Here is a 20292-nt window from a genome sequence, read left to right as displayed (position 1 = left end):
AGCCAGTACATCCAGTGAACAGCTTCAGACCACACTGAAGTATATACAACTCAACCATCTCCACAAGCAACACACTGAAGGGACAGACTCAGTGAGCACCAAAACCCCACTGAAGCAAGTTCTACAATGTAGAGTTGACTTCTGCACAGAAGCTCTTCTCCTATTGTCTCAGCCAGTCCTCAAAGCTGAACAGCCAAGGATCAATCCCTTCCAGTAATATCAACAACAAACAAGGCTCAACTATAACAGAATAGTACACACAACCCACACAGGGGTGCACCTAGAATGCCTAGCTCAAGTGACAGGGAAGCTGTGCTACTGGGCCCTACAGGCCATCTACTACACAAGGCCACTCTACCAAGTTTGGGAAACAAAGCAGCTCTACCTAATACATAGAAACAATCACAGGGAAGCAACCAGAAAACAGAGACAAAAAAACATGTCCCAAATGAAAGAACAGGGGAAATGTCTGGAAAAAGAACTAAATAAAGTGGAGACAAGCAAAGTACTAGATGCAGAGTTCAAAACAATGTTTATAAGGATGCTCAAGGAACTTAGAGAGAACTTCAGCAAAGAAATAATAAGCATAAAAAAAGACATAGAAACCATAAAAAATAACCAGTCAGAAATGAAAGATACACTAACTGAAATGAGGAATAATTTACAAAGAATCAACTGTAGTCAAGCCAAGATGTGGTTTGGAATATAAAGAAACATAACAACAACAACAACAACAACAAAACTCATCCAATCAGAACAGCATAAAGAAAAAAAAAAAGAATCCAAAAAATGTAGACAGTGTAAGGAGCCTTTGGGACAACTTCAAATATACCAACACTTGCATAATGGGAGTGCTGGAGGGAGAAGAGAGAGAGGAAGAATTTGAAAACCTATTCAAAAAAATAATGAACCTACCTGCAGTGGTGCAGTGGTTAAGGTGTGAACCTGGAATGCTAAGGTCACCAGTTTGAGGCCCTGGACTCATCCATTCAGGGCACATACAAGAAGCAACTGCTATGGGTTGGTGGTTCTTCTTTCTCTGTCTCCCTCCTCTTTCTAAAATCAATCAATAATTTGTTTAAAAAAAAAAGAAAAAATAATAACCAAAACTTTCTTAACCTGGTGAAGGAAGAAAACATACAAGTTCAGGAAGCATAGAGAGTCTCATACAAGATGAACTCAAAGAGACCCACACCAAGACACACCATAATTTTTTTTTTTTTTTTACGTTTTTCTGAAGCTGGAAACAGGGAGAGACAGTCAGACAGACACCCGCATGCGCCCGACCGGGATCCACCCGGCACGCCCACCATGGGGCGACGCTCTGCCCACCAGGGGGCGATGCTCTGCCCATCCTGGGCGTCGCCATGTTGCGACCAGAGCCACTCTAGCGCCTGGGGCAGAGGCCACAGAGCCATCCCCAGCGCCCGGGCCATCTTTGCTCCAATGGAGCCTTGGCTGCGGGAGGGGAAGAGAGAGACAGAGAGGAAAGCGCGGCGGAGGGGTGGAGAAGCAAATGGGCGCTTCTCCTGTGTGCCCTGGCCGGGAATCGAACCCGGGTCCTCCGCACACTAGGCCGACGCTCTACCGCTGAGCCAACCGGCCAGGGCCGACACACCATAATTTAAATGCAAATGGTTAAAGACAAAGAGAGAATATTAAAAGTTGCAAGAGTAAAGCAGTTAATTACCTATAAGGAAGCTCCCATAAGACTGTCAGCTGATTTCTCAACACAAACATTTTAGGTCAGAACAAAGCAGCAAGAAATATTCAAAGTGATGAAAAGCAAGACCTACAAACAAGATTACACTACCAAACAAAGCTGTCATTTAGAATCAAAGGACAGGTAACAAGCTTCTCAGACCAAAAAAATTAAAAAAAAAAAAGTAAAGGAGTTCATCACCACCAAACAATTATTATATGAAATGTTAAAGGATCTTCTTTAAGAAGAAGGTAAAATAAAGATTTAAAAATATGAACAATAAAATGGCAATAAATACATATCTATCAACAATTGAATCTAAAAAAACAAAATAAATGATTAAGCAGAAAAAATAAATGAGATAATTTATATAAAACATTAGAATAGTGCAAGTTTTCAAGAAATGTTAGGTGTCAATATCACAAGAGTACTGAGAGGATGCTTTATTGTTATAAAGTATATTACCTTAATTCCATGGGTTATGTAGAGACACTAAGGCAGGATACAGAAGAAATTTTAGGAAGAGATTTATTAATAAGCCAGCTACATATGACTTACACGGGGTATAGCTAACCCAAATCCTGATAAAGTGCTGCCATTACTATTCTGCTTTAATTTACCAGTGAGTGATGAAGATGAGAAAGAGGAGAATAGTGTGGGAGCCCTTACCTATGTATATACCTTTGGTGTAGACCAAAGACTTTATTTTAATAATTACTTTTAATTTAGCAGAAAAGACCTGATGCCACAACACCAGTATGATCCAGCTCCCTGCTTTTCCACAGCACTTTATGAAATAAAGGCACAGCAGGTGTATATATGTATCTCTTTTCTTCATATACAAAAGGTTTTAAATAGTAATACCAACCTCAATGCCAGGCATTTCTTGTAGAATTTATAACCAGCTGTGGTTAACAGTCCTTGGTTTGAATTTGGGCCATCAACCCTTCTTGCTGCTCATTAATTCCCAGAAAGTACTCTGTGCCTTGATAGTTATTGCATAAATACATTAAAATCAAGTTAAGGGTCTGACTTAATGTTTAGTTGTGATAATGTAAAAACACAAGGAAGTGCTCCCAAAAGACATATTCACTGTTGTATGTTTTCATTTAACTAATTTTATGACTTTTTTTTTTTTATATCTTTGAGTAGGAAAATGGAACGATGTACATGGGCATTTTTGCAGATGTTGGTTCTGGTGATGGTGTGTTCAATGTTTATAACTAATGAAACAAGACCTGCACAGAAACCTCAATAAAAAATTGTACTATGGGTTCATCATTTCAGTGAAAATTTTCTACTTGGATCCAAGTGTTAACATTAGAAGATAGTTTAGTAAAATATAGGTTAAGTAAATTATCCATTTTGCATGAATTTAGCATAAAAGCAAGAGTTTGTGGTTTGGATGGGCTCAAGGGAGGCCTGAACTTTGGGGAGCAACCTTTTTTTTTAGAAAATTAAATTTAATAGGATGACATTGATCAACAAGAGTACATAGATTTCAGGTAAACGTCTCCACATCATTTGAATAGTCGATTATGTTGTATAACCATCACCCAAAGTCAAGTCATTTTCTGTCGCCTTATATTTGACCCTCTTTACACACTTCCTCTAATTCTCTCCCACAATCCCTCCCACTGATAACCACTAAACTCTTATCTATGTCCAAGAAACTGACAACAAAACAATAAACAATCAACTAAATGGGAGATGATACTTGCAAACAACAGCTCTGATAGGGAGTTAACATCCAAAATATAAAATGCACTCACAAAGCTCAGTAACGAACAAGCAAGCAATCCAATTAAAAAATGGAGAGAAGACTTGAATGAACATTTCTGTCAAGAAGACATACAGATGGCCAACAAATATATAAAAAGATGCTCATCTTCACTATTTGAGAAATGCAAATCAAATCTCCAATAAAATATTACCTCACACTTGTTAGACTGGAGCAGCCTTTTAAAATAGCATTTTCTATGTGCCTCTTTGGAGAGTGGAAAAAACTTAGGTTTTCTGCTTACTGCTACCCATTTTAGAAGAAACATATTTGTTTTTAAATTTATTGATTTTAGAGAAAGTCAGAGGAAGAGAGAAAGAAAGAGAAAATATTTAGAGAGAGAAGGGAGAGAAAGCGATAGATAAATGATAGATAAGTAGATAGATAGATGATGATGATAGATAGATAGATAGATAGATAGATAGATAGATAGATAGATAGATAGATAGATAGATAGATTTGTTGTTCCACTAATTTATACATTTATTGGTTGATTCTAGTGTGTGCCTGAGCGGGCACCAAACCACAACCTTAGTATAGTGGAATAATGCTCTAAACAACTGAGATAGAAGCAAGGGCAAGAAGAATCATCTTAAGGCAATTTCAAGCAGTTCCTAGAATACAAAACATGCATATTTCTGATTTTCAAAATCCTGTTCTTAACTCAATAAAAGAAACATTTGTTGCAAACCATGTATGTGCAAGGCAGGGCAGGGGAGATATTGTTCACTATGAAGCCCATACCTTTTTGATAGCTCACCATCAAGTAAGAAAGATGGAGAGATCCAGACCAGACTATAGGGCAGAGTATGTTAAGTTTTATAATCCAGGCAAATAGCATGTGTTTAAGGAAAACAGTTATATGAAGACAGAAGGATTCATAAAGATCACCCACATTATGAGAACTCTAAGCACTGGGAGTATTTTTCAATTTCTTCTATGAATCAGGTTCAAAAGACAAGGTATGACTAGATGTGCAAGGACAATAAGTAAAAGATACTTTGTTGGAAAACATTTTGAGGATGCTTGAACTCATTGGGGTTTGGATTGTCAAAAATTTAAATTCACTGACCCTACTCAAAAAATTAAATTTGAATATCTGGGGATGGATCTAAGCATCTGTTTTGAGCAAGAATCTTTGGTGATTTTTTAGTGTACTGAAGTTTGAAATCACTGGGACCTTTCAAAAGTATTAAAAAAAATTTTGTATTGTACCTGTTAAGAAAAATTAAAAAGCACAAACAAACCACCACCATCACCACCAACACAAAACCATGTCCTTGAGGAGCTAAATTCCTAGCTTCCAAAATTTCCCCAAATACTTTCCAACTGGTTTTAAGATTTGAGGTTTGGGTTTAGCTTCTTGCAGGACAGGACTAATTCTAATTTACTCTTAATTTGTTATGGCCCATATAGTGCTTGGCACACCAGTGATATATGCTCAATACATATTTGATTAGTGGAAGAATAGATGAATTAGTGCAGATAAGTTCACATTTCAAAGGCTAACACCCTTCTTTTAGTTTCCTTAAAACATTCTTTCAAAATGACATTAATGGCTCTGGCTGGTGCCTTAGTGTATAGAGCATTGGCCCAACATATGGACATCCACAGTTCAATTCCCAGTCAGGGAACACAGGAGAAGCAACCATCTCCTTCTCCTCCTTCCCTCTTCCCCTTCTTTTCTTTTCCTTCTCCATCAGCCAGTGGCTCAATTAGTTCAAGTGTGGCCCTAGGTGCTGTGGATAGCTCTGTTGGGGCACATCAGCCTCAGGCACTAAAAATAGCTCTGTACTCAAACATCAGCCCAAGATCGAGTTGCTGGTTGGATCCCAGTCAGGGTTCATGCAGGAGTCTGAATAACTATCTCTCCTCCTCTCACCTAAAAGAAAATTAACATTAACTTGGATATGGTCTGATTACTATAAGATTGTCTATTACTGGGCAATGTATACAGGTGCAAGGTCTCTGGTTGGAATATCACACTTAGTACAAGTAAAACCTGGTAACTTAATATGTAGGATATGAGATTAATCTACAACCCATATATCAGCAAAATTGAGAAAAGTTGTCTTTGGGATAAAACTGGGGTTTGAATTAAACTGAAATGTGTCTACATAGACAATTAAAAATGAAATCCTATAATCTCTCTCTCTCTCTCTCTCTCTCTCTGTTTCTCTCTATCCATTCATCTGTAATCTATGGGTGATTATTATACTTTTACTACCTCACAAGGTTGGGGAACATATATGTGAAATTTATAAATTATCTAGTGTTATATAAACACTGATTGTTATTATTACTTCTATTTTTTTGTGGGTAAATATTTCTGTGGTAAATATTTTACTTGATGTGAGTCTTCCCCTTTATAGTACACTCCAAGGAGCCTGTAATACTTACCACCAGATTGAGGTGTGTTCCTTGGGCAATGTAAAATTATATAAATAGTTATTTAAGAAAAACACAGCAGCAAGATAAATTCTAAGTGGAATATAATTGTTTAAATAATTTATTTAAAACATTGTTTTTGGATCATTTATGCATTTCATTTTCTTAGATAATCAGGAGTTAACTGCCAACCGACAATGTAGTCAGTTTATCATGATAACTTGGAAAAATATTTACTAAAAATAAAAATGCCAGTTAACTGGTACACTCAACTCTTTCCCATTTCCCCAATTTTTTTTCCAAGCTGGCCAAGTTATTTTCATCATATTCCTTTTTATTTTAAGTTCACATAACATCTAGAACCTAAATCTAGGGCAAAAAAAGGAGAAAGCAGACCTAACATTATCAGCTCATTGATGTGACACTGTTAGGTTTGACTTTAGAGAGTCAATGCCCTATGGGCCAAATTTCTTTAAAGGACAAACACACGATAATGATGTAGTGCTTCCTTCCTTTAAAAATCCAACCACCACTGTTTAACTACAGCTAAATAATAATGGGAACATGTAATGTGTATTTTTAAAAGTAAGTCTCTGTGTGGTTTGGAGTTATTCTATAGTTATGTTTCAAATAAATGACCTTTAAAATATATAATAATATTGTTAATACTTTAGATAAATGGCTCTTGTTTCACTTTTAATATGTCATTGAATTATCATTACTAAAAATTTAACTGTGCTTTAAAGAATTCCCCAATAAAATTGAAATTATATTAGCAATTTACAATAAAACAATATATTTGTGTTCTGCTTATTTAATAGAGCATTTATATCATGCAAATTACTTTTAATATAAAATTTTCATATGCTTCTACTGGATAGGAAATGAGAAAAAAGTCCAAATAGCAGATTTGGGGAAAGATGACAATATGCAAAGCAGAGTGTTGTTTCCTGTACAGGACAATACCTTGAGAAAAAGTTTTAAAATGTATTTTGAAAAGAAGAGGAACTAAAAAAGTGTGTGTGTGTGTGTGTGTGTCTTTAAAATAAAAATAATTCCTAATAGCCTAAAGTTATTCCTCAATGTTCAGAATATTCATTTGTAAAAAGAATCATTCAGATTAACTAAATTCATTTTGATGCCACTTTTCATAAGTATGTAATGCTTTATGGTTTTATAGTATGTAGCAGATGTCATCTATAGCTCTCACCAATAACAGTTGTATGTGTTGTTACAGATGTCATCAGGTAGATTATGCTGTGTCTCTATTTTCAGCATTGGTTAAAAACCAACTTTATGAGTGTGTGGACATTGAAAAGTATTCTGGGTTTTGTATGTTTTCCAAAGATCCCTGCCTGCTATAAAATCTCCTGTAGTCTTTTAGCACTTACGCTGATTATTTACTTGCCAAATTTTATTAAAGTTATTATTTTCTCCTTAAGGAGTTTTCTTGAAACCATTTTATCACTTGATTTATGATAAGTAGTGGACAATCAGTGCATTCATCACAGAAGTTCTTAACCCTGGAAAGCTTCAAGCATCATCAACTCCTAGAAGTTAAAGTTTAATTTGAACATTTGTGCCTATTCTAGGGAGAAGATTCTTATCTTTTGTCAAAGTCTGAGAGTTTAAAAAAATGAGAAGTTTTCAGATTCATTGTAAGATGGAGCCAATGATAGGGCTAAAGACTGAGTGAGGAAAAGGATAAACTGTTAGGGGCAAAAGAAGTAGGAGGGACAAAAGAAAAATGAGAAAGAAAAATAGAAGAAAGGAGAAGCAAGGGAAAGAGATAGAGAAGAGAAAACAGGAAGTTAAGAGTGGAAAATAAAGGCAAGTCAGAGAACAGAGAGAAGGAAGAGGGGAAGAAAGGAAAGATCAAGAAGGCTAATCTCGCAGTCTTCCCTTGGACTCAGGACACCAGGAAATGTCACCTTCCCTCATGTACACCCATAAGCATTGTAAAATTAAACATATTAGAAATGTGCACTTTCTCTTTTCTTTCTTTTCCATTTAACCAGACCGAGCCACAGCAACACGTGGCCAGTTACAGCTAGTTTCAAATATAAAATTTGGAAGAAAGTATAGATGACCTGGGTTTACATTAAAATAATGCTTACAATCTTTGGGTTTCAAGAATAGACTTTTGCAGCTGAACTTGAAAGACCAAGAGATTAGATGATTTAAGATCAAGTACATAAATTCCCAGGAGTCCTTGAAGTGACATAGTGGAGATGATTCCAAAGAGAACTTCCTTTTCAGAGGTTTACCTAAATCTTAGCACCCAGAAACACCTGTGCTGGAGTTAGAATCTAGTCTCAAAAAAGAACAGAAGAACACATTGGAACTGTTTGCCATTTACACGTGATACTAAATTAACATTAATCTGTGTCAAATGGTGTTTATAGGGTGAACATATACTTTATCATCCATACTGGGATGTTTTTGATAATGAAAAGAGGGATCATTAACAAATTAAAACAAGGAAATGGTTCTGAATTGAGACTGTCCCTGTAAAATTGGGACGTATGATTACCCTATATCTAAAGAACTTCTCGTGCTTGGCAATGAGATAAAACAAAACAGACAAACAAACAAGCAAAACCAAAATAACAACCAGAAATGATTATTAAAACTGTAATGAAATCGGGCTCCAAAAGGAATTGAGAAATTTTAATTACTAATACTCATTATATTTGTGGCTGTGGCATTGTGTAAAATAAAGTGTAAAGCATCTAGATACTGTCTATCTGCCTAAATGGAAGATCCCAACCAATATGTAATTTAAGCATTGTCAGGAAAGAACCTCCTGGTACTGACCACAGTCACTTTCCAGCAGCAGATGCAGGCTGAGAAGAGTTGTAATCTAGGGGAAAGGGACCAACTGGAAATCAGTCCCAGTTTGGGGAAAATATTTTAATTAAAATTTATAATATTTTTTTTTAATTTTTTGTGACATAGACAGAGAGAGACAGAGAGAGGGACAGACAGGGACAGAAAGACAGGAAGGGAGAAAGATGAGAAACATCAATTCTTTCTTTGTGACCCCTTTGTTGTTCATTGATTGCTTTCTCATATATACCTTGACTGGGGGGCTACAGCAGAGCAAGTGAACCCTTGCTCAAGCCAGTGACCTTGGGCTCAAGCCAGAGACTTTGGGCTTCAAGTCAGTGACCTCTGGGATCAAGCCAGCGACCATGGGGTCATGTCTATGATTCCATGCTCAAGACAGTGACCCTGCGCTCATACTAGTGAGCCTATGCTCTAGCCGGTGACCTCAGGGTTCTCTGTGTCCCAGTCTGGCGCTCTATCCATTGCACCACCACCTTGTCAGGCTATATTTCTTAATACACTGAAGTTTGTCAAATTGCATTACATGATTCTCTCTCATCTTTTTCTGTCTGTCCATTTTGTACTCTTCTGATGGTCTTAAAAGTAATGAGTGCTGTCCTAAATTCACAAAGTTTTCCAGAGGCTAGGAGAGATATGCACAGAAATAAAGTTTTTTTTTATCAGTCTTTTAAACCATTACAACATTATTTTTAAAAAATAAATAAGTACATACATACATACATACATACATACATAAAAATACTTCCATTATGGCCCTGGATGGTAAATTCAGTTGGTTAGAGTGTTGTCTTGAAACACCAAGGTTGTGAGTTCAATCCCCGGTCAGGGCACACAGGGGAAGAAACCAGTGAACGCACAACTAAGTAGAACAAGTAATGAATGCTTCTCTCTCTTTCCATCCCTTCTTCTCTCTGCTTTTCTAAAATTAATCAATGAATAATATAAAAATACTTTAAAAATATTTTCATCATTGTAATTTATTCATAAACTGACATAACGTGGATAGACATTTTGGTTGGTGGGTTGGGGTAGAAAGCCCTCCCAGAATATTCTGAAAAAAGTGTGTACTCTAGAGATAATCCTACTGGTATGGTTAATTTATGACAACTTGATTTAGTCACAAGGGTGCCAGATATCTAGTCAAATGCTATTCTTTGTGTGTCTGTGAAGGTGTTTCTGGATGAAATTTACCTTTGAATCCATAGACTGATTTATTCCCTTCTTAATGTGGGTGGGCCTAATCCAATCAATTGAAGACCTGAATAGAGCAAAAACAACAGATAAACTGAGTAACAAGAAAGTTACTCTGCCTGACTAGTTTAGCCCTGATGCCAACCTTCTCCCACCCTCTCAGTGGAACTTCCACCATTGGCTCTCTGGTTCTCAGGTCTTTGGACTCTAACTGGAACTATACCACTAGCTTTCCTGGATCTTTAAATTGCCAACTACAGATCATGAGACTTCTCAGTTTCTATAATTATGTGAGTCAATTCTTTATAATAAATAAATCTCTTTCTTTCAGACTCTTTCTCTGTACATATCTATATTTATATCTAGTTTCCTATTGGTTCTGTTTCTCTGGAGATCCATGACTAATATACTTAATTTAGAGCAATCTACATTCAACAGTGCCTTAAGATACAGAAAAGAAAAGGTGTGTGTCCTATTGAAATTTTAAAAAAATATCTCACAGTGCACACACCATGGGGGATAATCACAAGGAGCATGGCCCTGTAACCATGAAGCAGGCTGGACCAAAATCAATGGGTTACATGACTTTCAAGTCATTGTTCTGTCTTGGAAGTTGGAAGTCCCCTATTACTTGTGTTCTTCCAGCGTTCTGTTTTTTTCTTTTTTTGAAGTAAAACCCTCTGGAAAAAATCCAGAATCAAGGATCAACTCTGAACTCTGAGGCTGTCTGATTGGTGGAGGCCACAGGAATGGTCAAGATACCAAGTAGAAAAGCTCACCAAAAACACTAACTAACCATTCAGAGAAAAAGCAACAAGCCATGACACAAAGAAGGAGTATGGTTGAGAACTAACCTGGTCAAAATCAGGCCTCTAAATAGAAAGTAAGAGAGGGAGAGAAGACAAAATCTTCAAATACTGCTTACTCTTGCATCTGTGATCCGTGGGCCCAGTTATTTTTGTTTTTGTTAGGACCAGAACGTTGGTCCTCAAAGGAGCTGGGCCTTACTGGATAGATACCTCAGGGGCATTAAATATTATTTTTCAATTCTAATTTATAAGTATTCTATATCCATGATTTTGTCTCATTTTCATTCTTAGATGCATCAATAAAATTTTATATTGTTTGGACAAATCCTCCTTGTTTACAGTCAGTCAGGGCACATAATTCTTAGCCATTTATTTTAAGGATAAAGTATTTTCCCCATCTAAATACTTGTTCATTTCTGAGGTTAAAAAGGCATCTGTAAATTTTGTCTGATAAATATTCCATTCATTCTTTTCTTCTCCCTCAATATGCCAATCAAGCTGTCAGCTTGCTTTCTCTGCAGGTTCATAACATTTCACCTTCAGTTTCATTAACTGATTTGCCTTTTGTTTCACATGTATAAAACTCATTTCAACACTTAAAATGCTGGGAGTTACAATTCAGAACTTCTTCAGCTGTCCTTTGGAATTTTAGCTCCTACTGCTTATTCTTTTTTCCCCCTTCATTTCAGGTAGAAAATTGTTCTTTCTCTTTCAACCACCTTTGATTTACTCCTTCTTTAAATATGAAGTAAGATTTACATTCATATTTTAGCTTTTAAAAGTGTTAACTTTTATAAATTTCAAAATACAGTCAAATCACTCATTTGAACTCTATTTGGAGTTTGTGAAAATTAAGGTAAAACCTGAGCTAGACAATTTGCTTAGGTATATCCTTACCCATTAGAATAAACATTACTCTAAAAATATTTTATACACTAATAATTGAAGATGTATTTTGCATCTTGGTGTATTCTTGAACCCACACTATCCTAAAGTGAGATGGCAAATCAAAAGCATAGTGGATACAAATCATTCTGAGAACATTTATATATGCAGGTGACCTTTGGTGATGATAATTGGTGAGCTCATTTTTAGTTAATGTAGCCACTGATTGCTGAAAAAGACTATATTTTTAAAACTTAACACTGGGTTGTGGTTAAGGATGCAATTCCATGTGTTACTATTAACTTACTGTATAATCCAGGGCCAGTTACTTACTTTTCAGGGCTTCAATTTCTTATTTGTAATATATGGGAAAAAACAAATACCTCCTAAAATTGTCTCAAAGATTAACTAAGATGAGGCATGTCATATACTTAGCATATTGCCAGGAAGATGGCGCTCCCTTCCTAATAGGCATCTGGTAGAATTTGTGTTCTCCCTAAAGCAGATGTTGAGACAAATTTTGAGCACAAGTACTTTATCTGGGAGACAATCCTAGGAAACACTGGCAAAAAAATGTGGAAGACAGGGTAAGAAAGGCAGACAATAAAGGGTGTAGTATCAAGTATATCAATACTTTAGACGATTAAGGCTCAGTCCCTATATGGGCTTCTGGGAAACTGTTGAGCACACATTTCAGGGTTATCTTAAGTCAGGTCCCCTGCCAAGGGGATAGGGAGCTGGAGTGTTTATAGATAAATTGTTGATGACTGTGCCAGAAGTACTGCTCAAGAGGAGGGAGACATTGGCTCTACCTTTGTCGATCTTGCATGTAAATGGGACTAAGGTAGAGTATCTTGGAGTTCTAACTGAATGAATTTAATAAAATTGTTTGGGTCTTGTGAGTGAGGCTGTGGTCAATCAAGAGGCAGTCACGCTGATGGAGGCAGTGTCAGAATAGGACACCTGCACACTGGTGTGGAGAATCAGAGTTTCTCAGAAGAGCCCAGTTTGTAGTATATGTCAAGTCTGGGGGTGAAGGCAAGGGCAAAGGTGGGAAAATGAGGAAGACAGGGTAAGAATCAGAGACTGGTCCAAGGCAAGTATATCAGGGCAGATTCTTGCACAATAACCCCCTCAGTGAGATCCACAGCAAGCCAAGACAGCTTGAAAACATGTATTTTGTAAAATAATGTAAATCCATAAAATTTAGAGGAGTTTTATTTTATCTTAGAGAAGAAATGGGGGGGTATTTTTCTATGAAAAAATGTAAATCTTCCAAATGCCAGGCCTTTGAGAAACCCAACCTGCATTTCATTTAAAGTTTGGCCCAAATGTCACTATTTCAAGAAAGAAAGCCTTCTGCAAAGACCTGTTGCCCCTTACACATTGTTATGCTACTATGTGAATCTTTTACCTCCATATCTTGATTATAATTAAATGATCAGCTCTGTCATTAGCCATTTGATGGCCACCTTCCTGACAGGTCTGTTATCAGCACTTTATTCCAGAGCCTTGTATAGTGCAGGTTACAGTTGGTAATCAGGAATTATTTTTTGATTGAAAGACAAAGTTTTTCTGTGTGAGGTTTAGAAAATATCATGTAGGTTATAAATAGTAGTCAAAAACACCCAGAAACAGCCCTTCCTGGATGATTTTTCCAATGTTTTTCTCAACAGTGTTTCTCTGCAACTTTGTACTTGGAATAGTTACAGATCCTTCTGTTGCTCAGCAGTGCATATTTCCTTTCTCAGCAACATCCTTAGTGGGAAGTTGCCCAGAAAGTCCTCTTGGTAAGTGGATGTAATTTTGTAAATCTCTTCCAAGAAAAGATTCAAATTTGAGACAGTGGCTGAACCTTACCTGTAATTCCAAGGTTCTTCTGCAGGTTACAAGTACCACCAGATACTTGCCTTATGTGAACCCTCATACTTCCACACTATAATCCTTTCAAAAGTAGGCTTTGAGCCTGACATTTTCCTCTTCCTTACAAGTATTCAGACCCACACATCTAAGGGCCTCAATTATAACTCTAAGGCATCTTCTCTCCTGTGTGAGTTGGAGGGTCACTTGTGTAAGAGTTGTAGGGACATTTTCATTCATTTCATGATTGTCAAATTATACAAATTAATTTCTGACACTGACGCTAGGGAAACATTCATTCACTTAGAGTTGTGGAAGAGAGACTATGGAATCTCATGGTTTTGCTATACAAGCAGTCTTTATTTTACATGGTTTTGATATACAAAATTTCAGACACCACAATGTGATCCAGTTAGCATGGTATATTAACACTGAGTAACTGCATAAAGTACAGACTTTATTGTTAGTTCTTTGGTTCACAAATCACTACATATATACATAAATAACAAATGTGCAACACAAGCAATGAAAGTTCATTTGATAATTAGTCACTGTGAATCTGTTACTCAGTTCACATACAGACAGCAAAGAATGCAGCTGTGTTGCCTTCTTGTTATCCAGGAATATATCAATGTGAGATTTTATAAAAATAGATAATTGAAAGAGGAAATTGATCAAAAATAATGAAAGTGCAACAAAGAAACAAAAAGTGATAATACTAGAGAAGAAATTTTATTTGAAAATACATGGAGTTAAAGAAGAAATAGCTGACAATGAGAATATTGACTGTGCCTCATCCTCAAAAGAGGTAAAGTTAGAAGAACTTGGTAAAGGAGAACTGATCAAACTAAAAAATGAGGAAAGAAGTTGTGGTGAAAAGAATAAAGATGTCCCAGAGGAAGTGACACCAGCAAAGCTTCACATTTAATAAATTCTTGGGGGATATTTAACAACATTGTAAGCACACAGAACAAAATGTTGGAAGTTGCTTCATACTTATAAAGGAGTGCAATAATTTGCCGAGGCACAGGACAGGTGCTTGATCAGTATCCAAAGTTATATGATGATAAAAAGTGAAGCACCGCTCAAACTACTTATAGTTTTGTATAAAGAAAAATACATATTTTGTCTGAATGCATCTAGTGTTTTAAATTCCAGTGTAGTAAATACATATTAATTTTACTATTTTTCATTTTCCTGTATATTTATAGTCAATAGTAAGAGATATTTTGATATTTTTGACAATTTTTAAAGGTCACATAACATTTGTAATTGTACCTATTAGTTAAGATTGCTTTACCAGGTTTACAAAACAAAGATTACATATAATTTGTTGCAGTAGAATATATACAGATGCTTGATAAGCCCATTGGTATCATGACAATATTAGCAACACTAAAAATTATATGGAAGTCTTTACTTTTTTAATTTTGAAAAATAATTTTTTCCCATTTAATTATTTGTTTGTGATTTATTCAGACAGGTATATATGCAATAAAACTTAATAAAATCTATGCACTTATTGAGGCAAGACAAAGAAATAAAAGCCATCCATATCAGGAAAGAAGAAGTAAAGGTGTCACTTTTTGCAGATGACATGATCCTATATATAGAAAACCCCAAAGATTCCACCAAAAAACTATTACAAACAATAATCCAATACTATAAAGTAGCAGAATACAAAATCAGTATACAAAAGTCTATTCCTTTCCTATACACCAAAAACGAAACTTTAGAAAATGAACTCAAAAAAAGAATTTCTTTTAAAATTGCAACAAATAAATAAAATACCTAGGAATAAACTAAACAAAGCATGTGAAGGACCGATATACTGAAAACTACAAAACATTATTGAAAGAAATTGAAAAAGACTCAATAAAATAAAAAAAGTATTCCATGTTCATGGATTGAAAGAATCAACATAGTTAAAATGGCCATATTACTCAAATTAATATACTAACTTAATGCAATTCTCATCAAAATCATGTCATTTTTCAAAGAAATAGAACAAACAATTACCAGGTTTGTATGATACCATCAAAAACCACAAAGAACCAAAGCATTCCTCAAGAAAAAGAATGAAGCCAGAAGCATCACACTACCTGACTTCAAATTATACTGTAGAATAGAGCCACGATCATCAAAACAGCATGGTATCAGCAGAAAAAAAGACATACAGAACAAAGGAACAGAATCAAGAGCCTAGAAATAAAACCACATAGATCTGACCAAATAATCTTTTTTTTTAAATGTCAGAATGAATTTAATTTTGTTGTATTTATTTTGTTTAATTACTATAAAAGCATGCTTGGGCTTTACATATTTTTTCTTTCTTTCTTTTTTTTTTTTGCATTTTTCTGAAGCTGGAAACAGGGAGAGACAGTCAGACAGACTTCCGCATGCGCCCGACCGGGATCCACCCGGCACGCCCACCATGGGGCGACGCTCTGCCCACCAGGGGGCGATGCTCTGCCCATCCGGGGCGTCGCCAGGTTGCGACCAGAACCACTCTAGCGCCTGAGGCAGAGGCCACAGAGCCATCCCCAGCGCCCGGGCCATCTTTGCTCCAATGGAGCCTTGGCTGCGGGAGGGGAAGAGAGAGACAGAGAGGAAGGCGCGGCGGAGGGGTGGAGAAGCAAATGGGCGCTTCTCCTGTGTGCCCTGGCCGGGAATCGAACCCGGGTCCTCCGCACGCTAGGCCGACGCTCTACATATTTTTTCTTTATATTTAATTATTATAACATATTTCTCAGAAATTTGCATATAGTGCACCTACAATTATTTGTAGGATTTTTTAAATCTTATTTTTATTAATTTTAATGCAGTGACATTGATAAATCAGGGTACATATGTTCTGAGAAAACATCTCCAGATTATTTTGACCTTTGATTATGCTGCATACCCCTCACTCAAAGTCAAATCGTCCTCCGTCACCTTCTATCTGGTTTTCTTTGTGCCCCTACCCTCCCCCCACCCCCTCCCTCTCCTTCCTCGCCCCCTCCTCATCCCTCCACCCCATTCCCTGTTACCATCACATTCTTGTCCATGTCTCTGAGTCTCATTTTTATGTCCCATCTATGCATTGGTTCATATAGTTCTTAGTTTTTCTGATTTACTTATTTCACTCTGTATAATGTTATCAAGGCCCATCCATGTTATTGTAAATGATCCTATGTCATCATTTCTTATGGCTGAGTAGTATTCCATAGTATATAAATAATCTTTGACAGAGAAGCCAAAAACCCAGAATGGGGAAAAGAAAGCCTCTTTGATAAATGGTGCTGGGAAAATTGGAAAGCCACATGAAACATAATGAAATTTGACTTCAGTTTGTCACCTTGCACAAAAATTAATTCAAAATGGATCCAAGACCTAAATATAAGATCAGAAATAAGAAATTATATAGGACATAGGTACTAAACTCATGTACCTTGGCTGTAGAGATCAATTTATAAATTTGATCTCAAAGGCAAGGGAAATAAAGGCAAAACTAAATGAATAGAACTATATCAAACTAAAAAGCTTCTGCACAGCAAAAGAAATTGACAACAGAACAAATAGGCAGCCAACTAAATGGGAGATGATAGCTGCAAACAACAGCTATAATAAGGGGTTAGTTTTCAAAATATATAAAGAACTCACAGCCCTGGCCAGCTAGCTCAGTGATAGAGCATTGGCCCAGCATGTGGAAATCCTAGGTTCAACTCCTGGCCAGGGCACACAGGAGAAGCACCTATTCACTTCTCTACTTTCCCCCCTCTACTTTCTCTCTGTCTTTCTCTTCCTTTCCCGCAGCCAAGGCTCCACTGGAGCAAAGTTGGCCCAGGCACTGAGGATGGCTCCATGGCCTCTGGCTCAGGTGCTAGAATGGCTCCTGTTGCAACAGAGCAATGCCCCAGATGAACAGAACATTGCCCCCTGGTAGGCATGCCGGGTGGACCCTGGTTGGGCACACGCCAGAGTCTGTCTCTCTGCCTCCCCACATCTCACTTTAGAAAAATACAAAAAAAATTCACAAAACTCAGCAACAAACAAGCAAACAATCCAATTAAAGAATGAAGAGAGACCCTGGCTGGTTGGCTCAGCAGTAGAGCATTGTCCTGATGTGTGGAAGTCCTGGTTTTGATTATTCCTGGTCAGGACACACAGGAGAAGTGACCATCTGCTTCTCCACCCTTCACCTTTCTCTCTGTCTCTCTCTAATCCTTCCAGCAGCCATGGTTTATTTGAGCAAGTTGACTTTAGGTGTTGAGGATGGCACCGTGGCCTCACCTCAGGCACTAAAATAGCTCCATTGCTGAGCAATGGAGTAACTCACCAGATGGGTAAAACATTGCCCTAAATGGGGTTTGCCGAGTGGATCCTGGTGGGAGTGCATGCAGTAGTCTGTTGCTCTGCCTCCCCGCCTCTCATTTAATAATAAAAAAAAAAAAATGGGAAGAGAACCTGAACAGACATTTCTCCCAAAAGAAAATACAAATTGTCAGCAGATATATGAAAAGATGCTTATCTTCACTAACTATTTAAGAAATGCAAATCAAAGCTACAATGAGATATCACCTCATACATGTTAGATTGGATATGATCAACAGGACAAGTAATAATATGTGTTGGAGAGGCTGTGGAGAAAAAGGAACCCTCATCCACTGCTGGTGGGAATGCAAATTCATATAACCAGTATGGAAGAAAGCATGGTGGTTCCTCAAAATATTAAGAATAGAACTACCATATGATCCAGCAATCCCTATACTGGGTATTTACCCCCAAAACTCAAAAACATTGGTACATAAAGACACATGCAGCCCCATATTCATCTTAACATTATTCATTGTGGCCAAGACATGGAATCAACAAAAATGTCCCTCAATTAAGGATTAGATAAAGAAGATGTGGTGTTTACCATATTTCCCCATGTATAAGACACTCCCATGTATAAGATGCATCTTAATTTGGGGGCCCAAAATTTGAAAAAAAAGTATTACATAAAGTTATTGAACTCAAGTTTTAATAATCATAAAATTCATACAACTCCTCACTGCTTGAAAAAATTGGAAATGCAAGTAAAAGAAAGTACATCCAATGTATAAGACACACCCAGTTTTTAGACCCCAAATTTTGTGAAAAAGGGTGTATCTTATACATAGGGAAATACAGTATATACAATAGAATACTACTCAACCATAATACGTGGTGACATACTACCATTTATGACAACATGGATGGACCTTGAAAACATTATACTAAGTGAAATAAGTAAATCAGAAAAGCTAAGAACTGTATAATTTCACGCATAGGTGGGACACAAAACTGAGACTCATGGACATAGATTAAAGTGAAGTGGCTATTAGGGGGAGGGGGCTATGGAAGAGGGGGATGTGGGAGAGGAGTGGGGGGGAAGGTTTATAAAGGGACAAATAAAAGTTGACTGAAAATGATTTGACTTTGAGTGATGGGTATAAAACATAATCAACAGTTCAAATGCTATAGAAATGTTTACCTGAAACCAATATACTCATTGATCAGTATCACCCTGTTCAATTTAATTTTCTAAGTAAAAGGAAAAAGGTTATGATTCAATAAATGTATTTACCCAAGTAAAGTTGTAGAACATTTGTATCACCCCCAAATGTTCTTATGTGCCCCTTTACAAATACATTTATGGTACTGAACTGTTATATAAATGGAATCATGCAATATGTACACTTTTGGGGGTCAATTAAATGTATTGGGGTGACACTAGTTAATAAAATTATCTAGGTTTCAAGTGTACAGTTCTATGATACATCATTTGTAATATTGCATTGTGTGCCCACCATCCTAAGTCAAATCTTTTTTTTTTTTTTTTTACCATATATTTGACCCCTTTTGAGAGTGGGACAGAATATTTAAATTTTAAGTTCTCCAGGATAAATAAAATTACTTTAAAATGATAACAAAATATTAGATATTGGAACACAATAATATAACATTGTTTCAAGTTTTTAAATTTATTTTTTTATTCATTTTAGAGAGAAGAGAGAGAGAGAGAGAGAGAGAGAGAGAGAAGGGGAAGGAAGCAGGAAGCATCAACTCCCACATGTGCCTTGACAGGGCAAGCCCAGAGCTTCAAACCAGCAACCTCAGCATTCCAAGTTGACAATTTATCCACTGCTCCACCACAGGTAAGGCCGTTGTCTCAATTTTTAATATCACCAAATCTGTCCCCCAAATTCCTGGTTTTCTATTCAGTGAATTCTATATATTAGCAGGAAAACTTAAATTCCATCTCCTGACCCACTACTGACTAACTAAAAGGAAGACAAGACTTGAACACATTTTAATATCTTAATATACCTCAAAACCTTCAATTGGCCTGACCAGGTGATGGCGCAGTGGATAGAGCGTCGGACTGGGATACGAAGGACCCAGGTTCGAGACCCCGGGTTCGCCAGCTTGAGCGCAGGCTCATCTGGTTTAAGCAAATCTCACCAGCTTGGACCCAAGGTCGCTGACTGGAGCAACGGGTTACTCCGTCTGCTGAAGGCCCGCGGTCAAGGCACATATGAGAAAGAAATCAACGAACAACTAAGGTGCCACAACAAGGAATTGATGGTTCTCATTTCTCTCCCTTCCTGCCTCTCCCTCTCTCTGTCTCTGTCACAAAATTAATTAATTAAAATGCTTTAAAAAAACAAACAAACCTTCAATTGTGTGAGCAAACATACTCCTACATACTCCTAGGTATGTTGCCAGGATTGACAATAAAGCATTTTTAAATAACGCTAAATGGCATGTGATGCTAATAAACTGAGTATTAACATATGTTTTATGGGAGACATTTACAGATC

The 20292-nt window shown here is 36.8% G+C and overlaps 1 non-coding gene across 1 annotated transcript; it reads right to left on the bottom strand.

The window, feature by feature from the left end:
• Nucleotides 1-1534: 1534 nt before the first annotated feature.
• On the bottom strand, nt 1535-1610 carry TRNAT-AGU (transfer RNA threonine (anticodon AGU)). The gene has a single exon. It is a non-coding gene; the product is annotated as a tRNA-Thr (tRNA).
• Between the last annotated feature and the right edge of the window lie 18682 nt (nt 1611-20292).

This window comes from Saccopteryx leptura, chromosome X (genome assembly GCF_036850995.1).
Source record: "Saccopteryx leptura isolate mSacLep1 chromosome X, mSacLep1_pri_phased_curated, whole genome shotgun sequence".
In the NCBI taxonomy this organism is placed as follows: Eukaryota; Metazoa; Chordata; class Mammalia; order Chiroptera; family Emballonuridae; genus Saccopteryx; species Saccopteryx leptura.
The sequence above is the reverse complement of the archived record's forward strand: the minus strand, read 5'-3'. Positions and strand labels throughout refer to the sequence as shown.